This window comes from Nymphaea colorata, chromosome 12 (genome assembly GCF_008831285.2).
Source record: "Nymphaea colorata isolate Beijing-Zhang1983 chromosome 12, ASM883128v2, whole genome shotgun sequence".
Taxonomy (NCBI): domain Eukaryota; kingdom Viridiplantae; phylum Streptophyta; class Magnoliopsida; order Nymphaeales; family Nymphaeaceae; genus Nymphaea; species Nymphaea colorata.
The window spans coordinates 5,776,028-5,790,773 of record NC_045149.1 but is presented as its reverse complement, the minus strand read 5'-3'; the positions used below and the strand labels follow the sequence as shown (position 1 = coordinate 5,790,773).

The window sequence follows — 14,746 nt, the reverse complement described above, 5'->3', positions numbered from 1 at the left end:
TCGATATCGCTGTGTTCCAAATGAAGAGTATGAAGAGTGATAAAAAAAATCGAAGCTTGTGAAGAGAGAGGAAGACGGAGGGAAAATTTCCCATTTTTAGTGGCATATGGATTGTGCCCTAATCCCTTTTTTTCTTCCATTGTGTTTAGAATGTTTCATTGCCTTATAAAGCCATTGGCTATCCAAACGCCATATAAAAATATTTTGTCTAACATCTTGTTGCCAATGTCATAGTAAGGCACCCTTCAACAACACTTCATGTTCCTAGTTCCATTGAATATGATCAATCTTGAAGTGATTGTACAAGGTGAGGCACAATCTACAGAAATGTGTGTTTGGTGTCGAGTCACGCAAGTAACAAGGGCACCTGCAAGTAACAAGGGCACCTATGTAGATTCAGCAAAACCAAATGCCATTATTGACATGTCAGCCCCAATGAAATTAAAGGAGCTATGCAGTCTACAAGAGATGATCCATGCAATCAAGATATTCATTTTCAATCTACACAAACTAAACAGTATCTAGACCAGATCAAACAACACTTACTCCAACCACCAGTTGTTCAACCATCAGTTTTTGCACAACCCTTACTGTCATACATCTTTGTAAATAAGTTAGCTTGTGGCAGATTGCTGGCATAATATGAAAAAGGCTGCAAAACTAACATGCAATTTACAATGACAACAAAACTTTGCACAACATAAGAACAGATACTTTGATGGAGAAACATGTTTGGCATCGTATAGATGTGTTAAAATCTTAGACACTACATGTTGGGCTATGTTAGGTTAAGGTGATTTCTATATTAAATCCCCTCAAGTATATCTTGGTGCAGTTTCTCAATGAGAGAATCTTAACGATAAGAAAAGAAACAATGTGATGATAGTGTTGACAATAATGAAGTTGCCAAAATCACCACCAAGCAGGCTGGCTTAGCTAATGTTATAGATGAAACTGCTGTTGCTAAAATCTCTCATAATACTGTAACCTCCAAGGCTAAAATCAAGGAGATTGTGACTGTAACCTCCAAGGCTGAAATCAAGGAGAATGATGGGATAAACATTAAATGTAAATCTCCTTGTCATACATCCTATATTATTTAAACGATGCACATAGTGTGTCTCTCATACTTTTGAGAGCTACCGTGGACGTAGGTACAGAGTAACGAACCACGTTATATATGAGTTTCTCTCTTTTGTTCTTATGGTATGAGAGCTCCTTTGAAGCAGTCGTGAAATAGAGGAAGAACAAAGAAAGTTCCATCTATTCACGGCAACGACTTCTGCTAGCGTTGCCAAATTTGATCCTTCTAGCAGTCGAGCAGGAGTTCAAATGACTCCTGATTGTCTGTAGATCTCTCCAGAGCATTTGCAAAATTTTTGGAGCATCAAGGAGAGACTGCTCGAATTTTTGAGCATCGCCGGTTGAGGAAAAGGAAGAATAGGGCAACGTGCTTGTCACCCTTTCATTCCATCGACCGGCGTTATCTCCACAGGCAATCTCCCAGTCTGAGATTTTACAGGAAGGACCGCCTATCTGTTGCAGATCCAACGGCTCTTAGCTTGACCAGATTGGTGACCGGAGCCGGCTGGAATCATCAAATTTCTGACTGCCTCTCCTGCTGCAAAACAGGGCATCACTGATTTTTGTCCCTGTTCTATCAACCGGCATTATCTCCACAAGCCGAGATTTTACAAGAAGGACAAGCTCTCTGTTGCGATTCCAACACCTCTAAACTCGACCTATTTGGTGATCAGAGTCGAAAAAAATCATTTGAGTTCCAACCGCCTGTCGTGCTGCAACTTTCTTCTCCACAGGAACTAAATATTGGTGTCAAGGACAGACGTGCAATTTTATTGAAACACCACAATCAATCAGCAGAACATGGAAGCAGCTAAGTACCCTTATCTCTATAATCTCAACGTCGCAAACTTTGTTTCTTTGAAGCTGACTTAATCGAACTTCCTACTATGGAAGACTCAGCTCCTTGGTCTTATTGAAAGTCAGAATATGTGTGGTTTTATTAATGGAAATCATCCCAAACCTGCTGAATTTATAATTAGGAATAATGAGTTTGTTGAGAATGTTATTTTCTTGAATGAAAAAAATCAGACTGTCTCCTAAGGAGATGGATCAATGGAACACTCTCAAAAGAGGTCCTTGGTTTAGTTGTTGTCTTGGAGACAACAAAAGAAGTTTGGGATGCCCTTATTACTACCTTTGCTCATGAATCAAGAGAGTGTGAATTCATGTTAACCCAACGATTACAGCTTCATTGAAAAAAGGATTTATCTGTTGCTCAGAATATAAGAGAGTTTAAGGCTATTTGCCATGAGTTGGCTGCCATAGGCAACCCTATTTCTGATTAATACAAGGTGTTCTGGTTATTAAATGGCTTAGTGGCTATGAGGCTTTTGTCACCTCCATGCTCACACGGCCTCCTACCATGCAATACACAGAAGTTGTTGCTCTATTGTAGGCACATGAGACCATGTGAGCTCTTCATGCTGAAAAGGCTGGAATAAATCATCACTCAGCATTTGTTGCACAACAACATCAACAGCCACACACATACAATAAACCCAATAGGCGTAATTTCAATTCAGCAGGAAGAGGCTTCTCTCAAGCTAGCAATAATATGAGCAGAAATTCTCAAACAAAGTGATCCAAAGAAGGAGAAACAACCTGCAAATCCCTATAAAGGAATATTGTGTCAGATTTGCAATAAACCAAATCATGTGGCATTAAATTACTGGCACAGATTTAATCAAGCTTTCCAAGCTGAAGATATTCCAAAGGCCCTTGCTGCCTTAAAGATTTCTGATGGACAAGATCAAACTTGGTTTGCAGACACGGGTGCATCCAATCATATCACAGATAATCCACGTAATCTTTATTCCATACAAAAATATTATGGAAATGAAAAAGTGATGGTTGGCAATGGTGAAAAACTGTATACTACTCATACTGGAATGGCCAAGATTTCTACTAGTCGTCAAACGCTTACTCTAAATAACGTCTTGGTCATTCTAGAAATCAAAAAGAATCTTCTTTCCGTTAGTCAATTGACATATGGTATCCCATACTTTGTTATGTTTGATGCTAGCGGCTTTGTGATAAAGGATCAAGTGAGCAACAAAACGATGGCAACGGAAACTAGAGTTGGTGATCTCTATGGACTCCAGCGTGAAGGACATCTAGCTCTCTTCTCCAACCGATTCAAGTCTGCAAATAGAAGTATGTGGCATGAGAGACTTGACCATACTCATTCTCAAGTAATAAGTTTCTTACAGAAATAAAATATGATTCATGTGTCCTCTAAGAATGTTATCATGCATGTTTGTGAGAGTTGTCAATTAGGAAAAATGAGTCGACTTCCTTTTCTTGATATTGAAGAACATTCTCAAGTGTCTTTTGAAAGAATTCACTGTGATTTGTAGGGCCCAACACTGATCAAACAACACTTACTCCAACCACCAGTTGTTCAACCATCAGTTTTGGCACACCCTTACTATTATACATCTTTGTAAATAATTTAGCTTGTGGCAGATTGCTGGCATAATATGAAAAAGGCTGCAAAACTAACATGCAATTTACAATAACAACAAAACCTTTGCACAACATAAGAATAGATACTTTGATGGAGAAACATGTTTGGCATCGTATAGATGTGTTAAAATCTTAGACACTACATGCTGGTCTATGTTAGGTTAAGAAATCCTATATTAAATCCCCAAGTGTATCTTGGTGCAGTTTATCAATGAGAGAATTGCTAAGTGGAAAGTATTCCTCATATATAGCACGATTTAGAGTACACATCTTAGAAATTCATTAAAAGACGAGCATTGGTAGATCAGTTGGTTGATTTCCCATTAGCCGAAGAACTAAAGGCCAATGATAATTTTCCCGGGGAATAGGTACTCCATGTAGAACCTTCACCAGTTTGGACTCTTTCCCTTTGCGGTTCCAAAACATGGCCAAAATAGTGTTGCCAGGCAAATATGTGCTCGGTTATAGTACAACATTGTGAATAATACTTACGAGTCAAGACAACATAGAGTAACAACAACAACAATATTGAATTAAATTAGCACTACTAATCTCACTTGGCTGGCGGTGCTCGGGATCGTTTGCCAGTCTCAGGGATAGAGGGGTGCTCTAATACTAACTTTTATAAGGACGCTGCCAATCACCATACATTTCATACAAACATGGTGCAACACGTGTGACGCATGCATAGCCTATCAGATTTTCTTTCATAATTGGCAAAGAGCAAGACATGATCTACATCACAATATAAAAGCTCGCATGAAAGGGTTTTGTTTAATGTGTGATGGGTACACAAAAGTAATGAAGGTGCTTTGACTACAGAACCATGCCTGTCATATGGAACAAATTGGTTAGCATAATTGGCACATGGCTCGATCGAGGCTAGGCAAATATGTGCTCTACTCTATCAGAGTGAGGAAGAAGTGGGTGTACTATGTAAAACATACATAGCATGTACAATAATAGCCCCTAACCACATGATAAATCATAGCATAGTAACTAAGCAGAAGGGCATCAAACTATAAGGCTATATGTACAAAAAACATGCCCACGACCAAAATGGCCAAGGATTAGTGTCAGTCGCACTGCCCAAGGATCATCCTCTATTCCGACAGCTTTATAATCACAAGGAGCTGCCCTTCTCAAGTTGAGTACTTGAAACCAAATAACAATAAGCATCAGAGATATTTGTGAGTATGGCCTATCCCTGAGGCACTAAACATACATTATCCATTCATGTATAAAAAACTTAGGTAGAACAATAAATACTTGAACGTGCCATGTACTCTATCTAAGCAATAAATGGTCAACACGGCATAGGGTGCACATTCAAATATATAACTCTGATCATTGAACAATGACGTAACTTCTGAATAGAATGTAGGGCTCCACAATACTTTTGCACAGCTTACGGTCATCACACAGAACAAATGAGTCACTGGAAAATAGTAAAACATGGGGTAACCCTCACAACAAGGTTGAGATTAACTATAACTGGTGCAGAAGCGGTCTCGTACTCTATCTGAGAATGGGTTCTTGGCTAGTAGCCCGGTGAGGAGTACCCCAGAATATAGTTTGTTCTTGGTAAGTCTGTTCTTGGAACCTTGGCCCATATGCTGCCCACCTAACCCCTTTTATAGTGGGATAGATATACATAATACATTCAGTATAGTCCATTCATAGTAAATCCGGCCCTAGGCTATTCGAGCTCATGCTCAAGCCCTCAATATCTGATCATTAATTATAAACTAAAAAACAGAAGATTGCATCAAGACAACACATATTCGACACACACACACATACATATATCACAGTTAGACTCATATACTTGAAATCATAATCAGGCAGCCACAAGCTAAGTCTGTTTATTTGCAGATGTACCACCTATCAAGCCTCTTATAGAGGTCCAACTAATCTGTATATCACAATGGCGCCAGCCGTGACTCCAATCTCCACCTATCAGATGTCTAAAGTATACTCACATACTAATTCATAGTATGCATGTGTAAATAGCACGTAACAATATTCAAAACAGGTTAGACAACAGATAAAATTTCAATTCCTACATTCTTTGGGGAGAATCATTAAAATATTTCATTGTCATACACTTCAGCAGTCAAACGACAACCACTAGTCCTACAGTCACACAAATGAGGGCAAAATGGCAAGATAATTATTCTGATGCACAAAACAAACTCCAAATGAGACAAGGTCTGTGGGTGCACCTCAGGCAGTCAAAATATGTTGAGCTTACGACCAATGGCGGTGCCTGGCCACACGCCGGCTATGGTCTAGCTAGGTCATGGCCGATCAGCGACCGCTTGCAGCCACTAGCCACCAGCCATTGGCAAAATTGTTTGGACTAGAAAATTTGTCCAAGCTATATATCATCATTCAACTCACACAACAAGTCTGTGAGGTCAATTTCTCGAAAAACAAGCCCCAAAAAGGTCATTTCACAAACTGTTTCATTGTGGTTTTGTAAAATATATCAATCTACGATGTTTTTCATAAAACAAAAGATGCCAATATGTAGAACAATATAAAAAGGCATGATTCTTAAAATATAACATGAAATTACACATTAAACGAATCAAAATCAATTCTAAAAACAAATGGGGAAACCCTAGGGTATCATACCTAAAATAAACTCTGATTTTTAACCATTTAGCCGCCTAAAAACTATTAGATGACTGCTTCTAAGGTTCTCTCTGTTTCTTTCTCTCTCCCTTCTCTTCCCTTTCTATCCTCCCTTTCTCTCCCTCTTCCTAGGGGGTGGGATTCTTTAACTTTTTTCAATTATTGTATATAATTTGTAGCTTTTTACATTTTAACTCAAAGTTTTAGTGACTTTCAATTATGCTTTAGTTTACATTAAATATAGATTAGTTAAGGTTAGTCTACACTTAACTGATAATTTATCACATATTAATCTTGTTTAAGATCACTAATCCCCTTATTAACCAATTTACTAATCCTCCACTATCTTATAGTTAAATTCCTTAAGAGTATCGGCATTTGAAAATAAGCAGCTCACCAATTCTTAAAAAATGCATTTACTTTTTTCCTAATTTTCTAAAAAAACTCAAACTTGCACAGACCGGTTTTTTACTACACATAATTCAACTTCAACATCGTTAGTACCATTGAAAAGTTGATTGTGAGCTCGTAGCAGTCTCATATAAGGACAACAGCCCACGAGAAAGTTGACCACTAAAATTAGCAACTTAAGACAAGCAACTCAAAAATATAAAGATATGGCTGCGATGAGTCTTAGATGCTACAATAGCCTTGGACCGAGGGTAACGGCAAAGGGGGAGGGCTTCAGCTTCTTCAAGATTCTTCTTTTCACCACCCCCCTTCTCATTATATTGATAATTTTTTCAAATTGGTCACACTGGCAGAGTGGAGAGTGGTGATATACAAGTCATCAGTTTAATTTTTGTAAGCACTACTCTGAATTGTAGATATGTGATGCTCCATCCAAGTCTCGAAGCAGCTTGGGCACATTACAACTATGAATTGCAAACAATGGGCTAAACCGATGGATACGTATGGTATCCGCCACCCAAGTAAATTAACACGAACAAGTATACTTGATCTTAGCCAAAAGGCCGAGATTTCTTGTATCTTGTGAATTTTATTGTTTTAATTCAACTTGGAATGTTAAAAATAACGAGAAAACAAAACCAACTGAACAAACTGGCTAATACGGATCCGTTTTGATATTATTATTTGAAGAAGGTTTCGCCTCCAATTCCAACACGAAATTAGATCAGAGAGAAGACGAACCGGTTCGAGCATCCAGAGGAGGCCGTGTTTCCCTGAGAGCTTTGTGCATCAAAAGGGTGGGGTTCAGGCCTCAGGTGTCTGGCAGGCCGCGGTGTTACGCTCTCAGCGGATAACCATACGATTAAGCAGTATGTAGCGTGTCTTGGGGCTTCTGTTTTCTGCTTCTTCTTCTTCTTTTTTTGTTCTTTTCTTCGATTTTCCATCGTTTAGCTGTTTGGTGGTTGATCATTTTCCTTTCCGAGCTTCACTTTCACTTGATGTAGGAAATTCAGTTCAGGGGGTTCTCTCAGTTAGGCAGATGAACTTGTTCCTTTCTTTGTTTGCCTTGGTGGATTGTGGTAATTCGTTTTCTTTTGTGGTTTCGTGAATTTGATGGTTTTAAGCGCTCATCTCAGTGGGAACTCGTTGCTGTGGGGCTATTTAGGCATTGGGGTTTGTTTCTTTTGTGGTTTGGAGGAGATGAAGATCGCTGGTTTGAATTTATCTCTTATTGTTTGAACCATTGTTTTGTTCAATTTCTTCTTGTCCCGAAACGTCTTTGACTTGTTGCCCCTCAAGAAACTCATAGTTTCGGTCTAATTCTTTGGAAGATGCGTGATAGAATACAAATTCTGGACCAGTTGATTCATGAACCTGTTGCTTCTGCCAAAAATATGTTCGTTTTTCTCCACCATTTCTGTTTGGGCAGCCCGCTGCTTCTACGACTCCCACCATTTCTGTTTGGGCAGCCCGCACGCGTGCACACGCACAGACACACATATATAAATACAGTGGGAAATTGAAGAAAAATGGAATAAGCGATCAAGCTTATCTGTCTATTACTGGCTTCTTTGGAAGACTGACATCTCCACGTATTTTTGTTCAAATTTTGACTTGTACCTTCATCTACATATGTTTGTACCTTCACCAGTGCAATATGTCCAGGATATCATCAGTATAACTATGCTTGTATCAACAGCTTTGTTCGTTTCACTAGCCTGCACTATTTTCCCCACGCACCCATTCTTTCATACAAGGGTTTTCTGCATGAAGTGAACCTTTCAGTTGGAAGCATCATTCTTCCCTGTCGAGCATTTACACACAGTGCTGTTGGCCTGTATTTGAGTCTGATAATTTCATGAAGTTTTACCTGATACTAAGCTCATATATGCTTCGAAGTTCTTTTATGGTTGTTGAACTAACTTTTGATGAAATCCACCTTACTCAAGTAGCGTTAAGCACACTAATTTCAGTGTATGATCTATGTGCAGTCTGTCTGAAGATTGGCAGATTTTTTTCATTTTCTGTCTTTACCCATTGCAAGCAGCATATGTCCCTCTAGTTGGCTAATCACTGGCAAATAATCAAGTGCTTAATGGTTAAAACTGATCAGACGTTTCAACAGAGGGTCAGTGACAACGCTAGCTGCGTAAACATTTTTTCTCCAGTTCTGTCAAAATCTTGTTCTCGTTGAGGTAGAAATTCTAAATTTTTTATTTCCATTTTGCTGATGCAGATATGGGTGAAATGACTGGTAGTGCCATGAAAAATATGTCCCCGTGCGATGTTGCAGCTCTAAAGAAATGCTTGGAAGAAAACAAGGGAGACCGCACAAAATGCCAGTCACTGGTTGAAGATTTCAAAAGCGCCTGCTCTGCACAAAAGCAGACTTCCGCTTCTCAAGCTTCTCCAAAGCCATCATGATGGAGAAGCCTGACGTAACTTTGGTGCCTTCAATACCATTTAGTCTCTATTTCTAGTCTTGGATTCGTCATGCTAAAGTTGGGATTTGAAGTATGAAAGGGTTTACTGAAAAATAATAATATGCAAACTCCCTCTTTCAAACGATGAAACTTTATGAGAAGAAATGTATCTTAGTTCGATTTTGTTGCAGTTAATGCCATTTTATGGTTCCTTGGCCCTAAAGCTGTGGTCAAGGCACTGGAAACTTCAACAGTTCTATCATCGTTTATTGCTTCTAACAATTTGAACATGACTGTGGTGAATAAAAGCTACTTTTCTAGCTTTCCTTATCCTTAGCTACTTGATATTTTAGTTCTGCTGTCCTAAAAATGTGAGAAGAAACAATATTTAATCTTTGTAATTCTAGATTCGCTTCAGGGTCTGCATAATGATAACGTGGATATGTAGGTTAAAGGGTAGAGCATGCATCCCTGGACAAGTGGAGGAACTCTTTCTGAGGACCGGATACAGAATGCATTTCACTGAAAGAGCGCAGACAAAAGGCAGACAAAATTCCACCAAGGCTTTCATGCTTGTGGATTTCTTGCCGTGCAACTCCATTTTTCCTTAGACTTGCCACAAAAAAAGATCTCTTGTAACTGTAATCTGATTGGGCACTAGCAATCCACAAAAGATAGTCTCACTTTGTCTTTTCAATTTTGGACAAGGTTACAAACTATCTCTCGAGGTTTGAGCAAGTTAGGACACCGCTGAACCTTTGTGAAATAACAAATAGATGCTTAGTTATCAAAATAATTCACAAACCACGGATGCTATGGCAATTCTTGATGGAAAAAGTTAACGAGGACAAGCAAGTGTACTAAAATGCCTTTATGTACTCTCTAAAGTGCGGAAACCTAATTGGAATTGAAAGAGGATACTTCCCTGTTGTTCTGATGTTTTCACCTCTCTTTTTTTATGTAAGTTTTTGGTGACTCTCACACGTAAAAGCCTCTCTCTCACGAATATATATATATATATATATATATATATATATATATATAGAGAGAGAGAGAGAGAGAGAGAGAGAGAAAGAGAGAGAGAGAATCCAAAGAATCATTGGGGCTCTCTTTCTCTCTACTAGGGCTATGATTTTGGGACAATAGAGGATCCAAGCTTCATTGGGGTGGGAAACACAGGAGCAAGGTGGGTGGGCAATTTCTCTGTTCGTGCTTCATTTGCAGATTTGCAGAGTTTTCTTTCTCTTATTGCTTTCCTTCCACCTTAAGATAGTGTTTACTGCCCCTGGATCTTGTTTCTGGAACAACAATTTTAGAAACTTAATGCTTGATTTGAAGGAATGGGAATCACAATACCTGATTCAAACACTCTCTGTGCTTGCTCAAGCAGAACTGGGTTTCTTGGAAGTCCATCTCTATGTTGATGGGCAATGATGGTAGGGCTGCACAATGTCAAGCCAGTTTGAGCTCAACTCTAACTCGTCTAAACTCAACTCGTTTATAAACAAGTAAAGCTCGAGCTCAACTGTATGCTCAAAATGTTAAACGAGTTGAGTTCGAGTTATAAGAATTCGACTCGTTTAAACTTGACTCGGCTATACTACACAATAAATGTTGAATTGTAATGTGAAAATAATTAAATGAGTAGCAATTAAACGAGTTAAAAAAAAAAAAGAGAGACATGTTTATATACATAAACGAGTTAAACAAGTTGAGTTTCAGCTCGACGTTGTATTGTTGAGTCGAGCTCGAGCTTGTTCTATTGAGCTCGACTCAAGTTCAAACACACAACTCAAGTTCGACTCAACTCATGTACAGCCCTAATTGACAGATTAAAAGTCGAAGGGTTGGAATTAAAACATTGTTTTTAAATTTTATTACAAGCCAAAGGCTATTGGTGTAAAATTTTATAAGGGATGACAATATTCCTAAAAATTCTAAAAAGTAGTGGAACGTGGAAGTAATTTTTGAAGAAAGTTGTCGCACCATTTTGAAAATTTAGAAGAAGTGTGGGACACACTTGAAAAAACGAATGAACGACTATTAAAGTAGTTTGATGTTTTTCCTTTTCAGTTTCTTTTCTTATCTCCAAGGTTCTCTCAAACCCTCTTTCACGGTGATGCGGTTCCAATGAGGTGTTGAGCATGGTGCATATCAACGTTTTTTTTTCACTTTCTCCTTTATTTTCTTTCACCTCTCTACCGTTCTCTCAAACACACTCTTTTCACTGTGATGCAGTTTCATTGAGGTGTTGAGCATGGTGTATATCAGTTCCAAGTGATGCCAACATATCGTAAGAGAAAACCCAATGCAAAGAAAACCCAATGGAGGAGATAGGGCTGCACAATGAACCGAGTCAACTTGGGCTCGACTCAAACTCACTCGAAAAAACTTGGCTCGTGCTTGACTCATTTATAAACGAGCAGAGATCGAGCTTACAAAGATGCTTGAAATGATAAATGAGTCGAGTTCGAGTTTTAGGAATTCGACTCATTTATACTCAATTCGACTGGACTTGCAAACCGGTAGTACTCTATATAATATTACTAAAACTGGTTCATTGAATCATCGGGTTTAACTTTTAGGATAAAAATAAATTTCCACAAGTTACACGAGTTAGTTAATGCTTACACAAGTTAAATGCTTATATGAGTTAAACGAGTTATACGAGTTGATGCTTACATGCGTTAAATGAGTTAATGCTTACACGAGTTAATGCCTAAACAAGTTAAATAGGTTAAACAAGTCGAATTCAAGCTCAATTTTGTGTAGTCGAGTTGAACTGGAGTTTGTTGTCAGGAGCTCGACTCAAGTTTGAGCCAAGCTCGTGCTTGACTCAAGTTTGAGCCAAGCTCGAGCTCGGCTCGTGTGCAGCCCTAGCGGGAGCTGATATGCTTTTCCTATTTCTATATTGTTTTTGTTTTAAATTTTTTGATGTTGAAAACCATCGGCCTTCTGTGTTAAGAACAAGGCTCTCTCGCACTCTCTTAATGTAGCAAGAGAATATAAATCAGAAGAAGAGAAAAATAAAAAACACAAAGATTTACGTGGTTCAGAAACAATGTTCTTCTACATCCACGACCATCACATAAAGTAGTTTTCATTATCATATTCAAATACATAGTACAGACAAAACCGTGCCTCATAAACATGATATTAGGGCAAAATCCACAAAGCAAAAGTGTCATAAATGCCCTTACAAAATTAAGAAATGCTATCAAGTATAGATTAGACTCTACACTTCAACATTTCATAGTGACCACCATAGTCAGCCTCTCTCTCTCTCTCTCTCTCTCTCTCTCACAAACACACACACACACTCACCATCGCAATGTTTAACTCTGATTCAAACCCTCAACGCAAAGAGAAACCCTCTACATCAAGAGTGTTCCCACTATGTTGCGGAAAACCCTATCACACAAGCGTGTTCCCACTATGTTCACACCTGGACTTTTTACTCCCAATTTCTTTTTCTTTCAACATAATACATCAAGGTGTGGCGACATAAAAATCAAAATCGAGCTATGCAAATCAAAATAACAATGTGGCGAATAATTCATTTGTGCACCTAAAATAGTTCATATAAAAATGACTTTACATTATTATCGAAAACCTTCATTACAAAATACCCCCGAAATCAAACATTGATATCTAAATAAAAATAAGACATTAACGAAACAAAAGAGATGACGTGTCAGGACGACTATATGCAAAAATCTCCTCAGTAAGATGTGAGTAGAGTCATTTGATCAACCTACTACCTCAGATCTTCCAAAACATAAAAAAAAAGATACAACAGAAAGTTAAGCCTTCATAGTATGACAACAATCTTGATAGTTCTCTAACCTCTAAGGTAAGGACTCAAATATGATAACCAATCATGCAGAAGAAATATAATGCATATGTGCATTCTCATAAACAATCATGGTAATCCCCTTCATATTGCACAATAGGTAGGGATTACTCAATAATCACAATCAATATATATATGTTAGTTATATTCGATTTATTCACATTCGATTCAGTTCATTGGCAGCTTCTATGGGTGCAAAACACAACTGCGTACATACTATAGGCGACCTTCAGTCGGGAGACAACCCTTAGTCCGAAACAATACACATCTATACGGTTGGCAAGGTGAAAATCCAACGTTTCAAGCACAATACATAACAGTATCTGGGGCCCTGCACCACCTACACTCCAAGTAGGCAAGACCAATGGAAAGGGTGGCCATCAATGTTGGGCGTTGGGTAAAAAAAATTGCCTTTGACACACTTTTTTACCATGAGGGGAGGCCGCTGCCTCCCCTTCATGGTGCTGGCGGACCTGGAATGACACCGGCAGTCCTGGTCTGCCGGCAAGGCTCTGGTGGGGGTCACTGGTGTCACAAAGGGGAGGCGACGGCTCATATACACATGCATAAGTTAGCAAGAGGTTAACAACTCGAGTTTAGAAAAAAGGCCTGAAATCTCCCCCCACCCCTTTCCCTTCTGGGGTCCTAAGTTACTGAGTTACGTGAGCACCCATGGTAGTGATGAACTCTTCAACTTAAGTAATAAGTTCTTTGTTTCTTGACATATCCCTAACCTAACCTGACCAGGCTATATAAAGAGTTCAGTTAAAATAAAAATATGAAATTTGACTTCTAAACACAATGCCCTAGTTTTTTTTTTCCTTCTCTTGTTGGGTAATACCTTGCATCATGTCTTTTCTTGGCTGTTCCCATGCACTTTGGCCCAGAAGTTAACGTCCAACATCTCCCGCTTTAACGAGAGAGAGAGAGAGACATTTAAATCTCTTGTACTTTGTTTTATTTTTCAACCTCTCATGATGAATAGCGAGACCAATTTCTAGATCAAGCAATCAAAATCTGAACAATAAATAATGTTGTACAGTTGTGCCCATGATGAATAGCCAGATCAATTAATGTTTGTTTGTTCAGAGTGCCACAATGGAACAAGCCTTCTCTGTTTCTCCCACTCTCCTGTCGCTCTCTCTCTCTCTTTTTCTCTGCTAGCTATCTACGAACTTGCCCCATGCCCACTCTTCTTCAACGAAGCATTACTTCGTCTCATAGTTGTGAGAATCTTCTCTTTCTTCTTGGGTACCACAAGACACCACTGCCATCAGTGTTTAGAAATTCTGGATATGCTAGATTCCAAAATTTATTACGCATGGGATTCGAACTTTCCATAAAGTGAATCTTCAATGAAGTTACAAGTTCAGGGACCCACGTATTTCTCCTGCATATCCTCTGTGGGTTTTCCTTTTTAAGAGATACGAACTTATATATGATGGTATGCAGAAACACTAGAGTTGTGCATACGCGTGCTTGTGTGTGTGTGTGTGTGAGAGAGAGAGAGAGAGAGAGAGAGAGAGAGAGTCAGAGATTTAGTTGTGGAATTGAAGAACAAAAACCAAAACGACGACCAAAACTATGTAATTGGAAGATGACTTGGTTGAAAATATATGTGAATTTGTAAGGAAGTTAAAAGAAGTTCCTTATAATCAGTGTATACCAGTGAAAATTTCTTCCCCTTGGTTAAGAAAAGAGTTTAAAGACATTTGAGTAAAGGATGACGAACGTGGGATACTCGGACACATTCATAAAACACTGTTTTAAAGAATGCAGTGTTCTTGTTACCAAATACTTTTTTTAGTGGTAGTTTGATGACAGTAACATTATGTTACTATTTCATGTATCTAACCTAAAAATTGGTTAT

The 14,746-nt window shown here is 38.6% G+C and overlaps 1 long non-coding RNA gene across 1 annotated transcript; it reads left to right on the top strand.

The window, feature by feature from the left end:
- Nucleotides 1-7,288: 7,288 nt before the first annotated feature.
- Nucleotides 7,289-9,353, top strand: LOC126410616 (uncharacterized). The gene is made up of 2 exons (XR_007575023.1): nucleotides 7,289-7,469; nucleotides 8,837-9,353. It is a non-coding gene; the product is annotated as an uncharacterized LOC126410616 (long non-coding RNA).
- The last annotated feature ends 5,393 nt before the right edge of the window (nucleotides 9,354-14,746 follow it).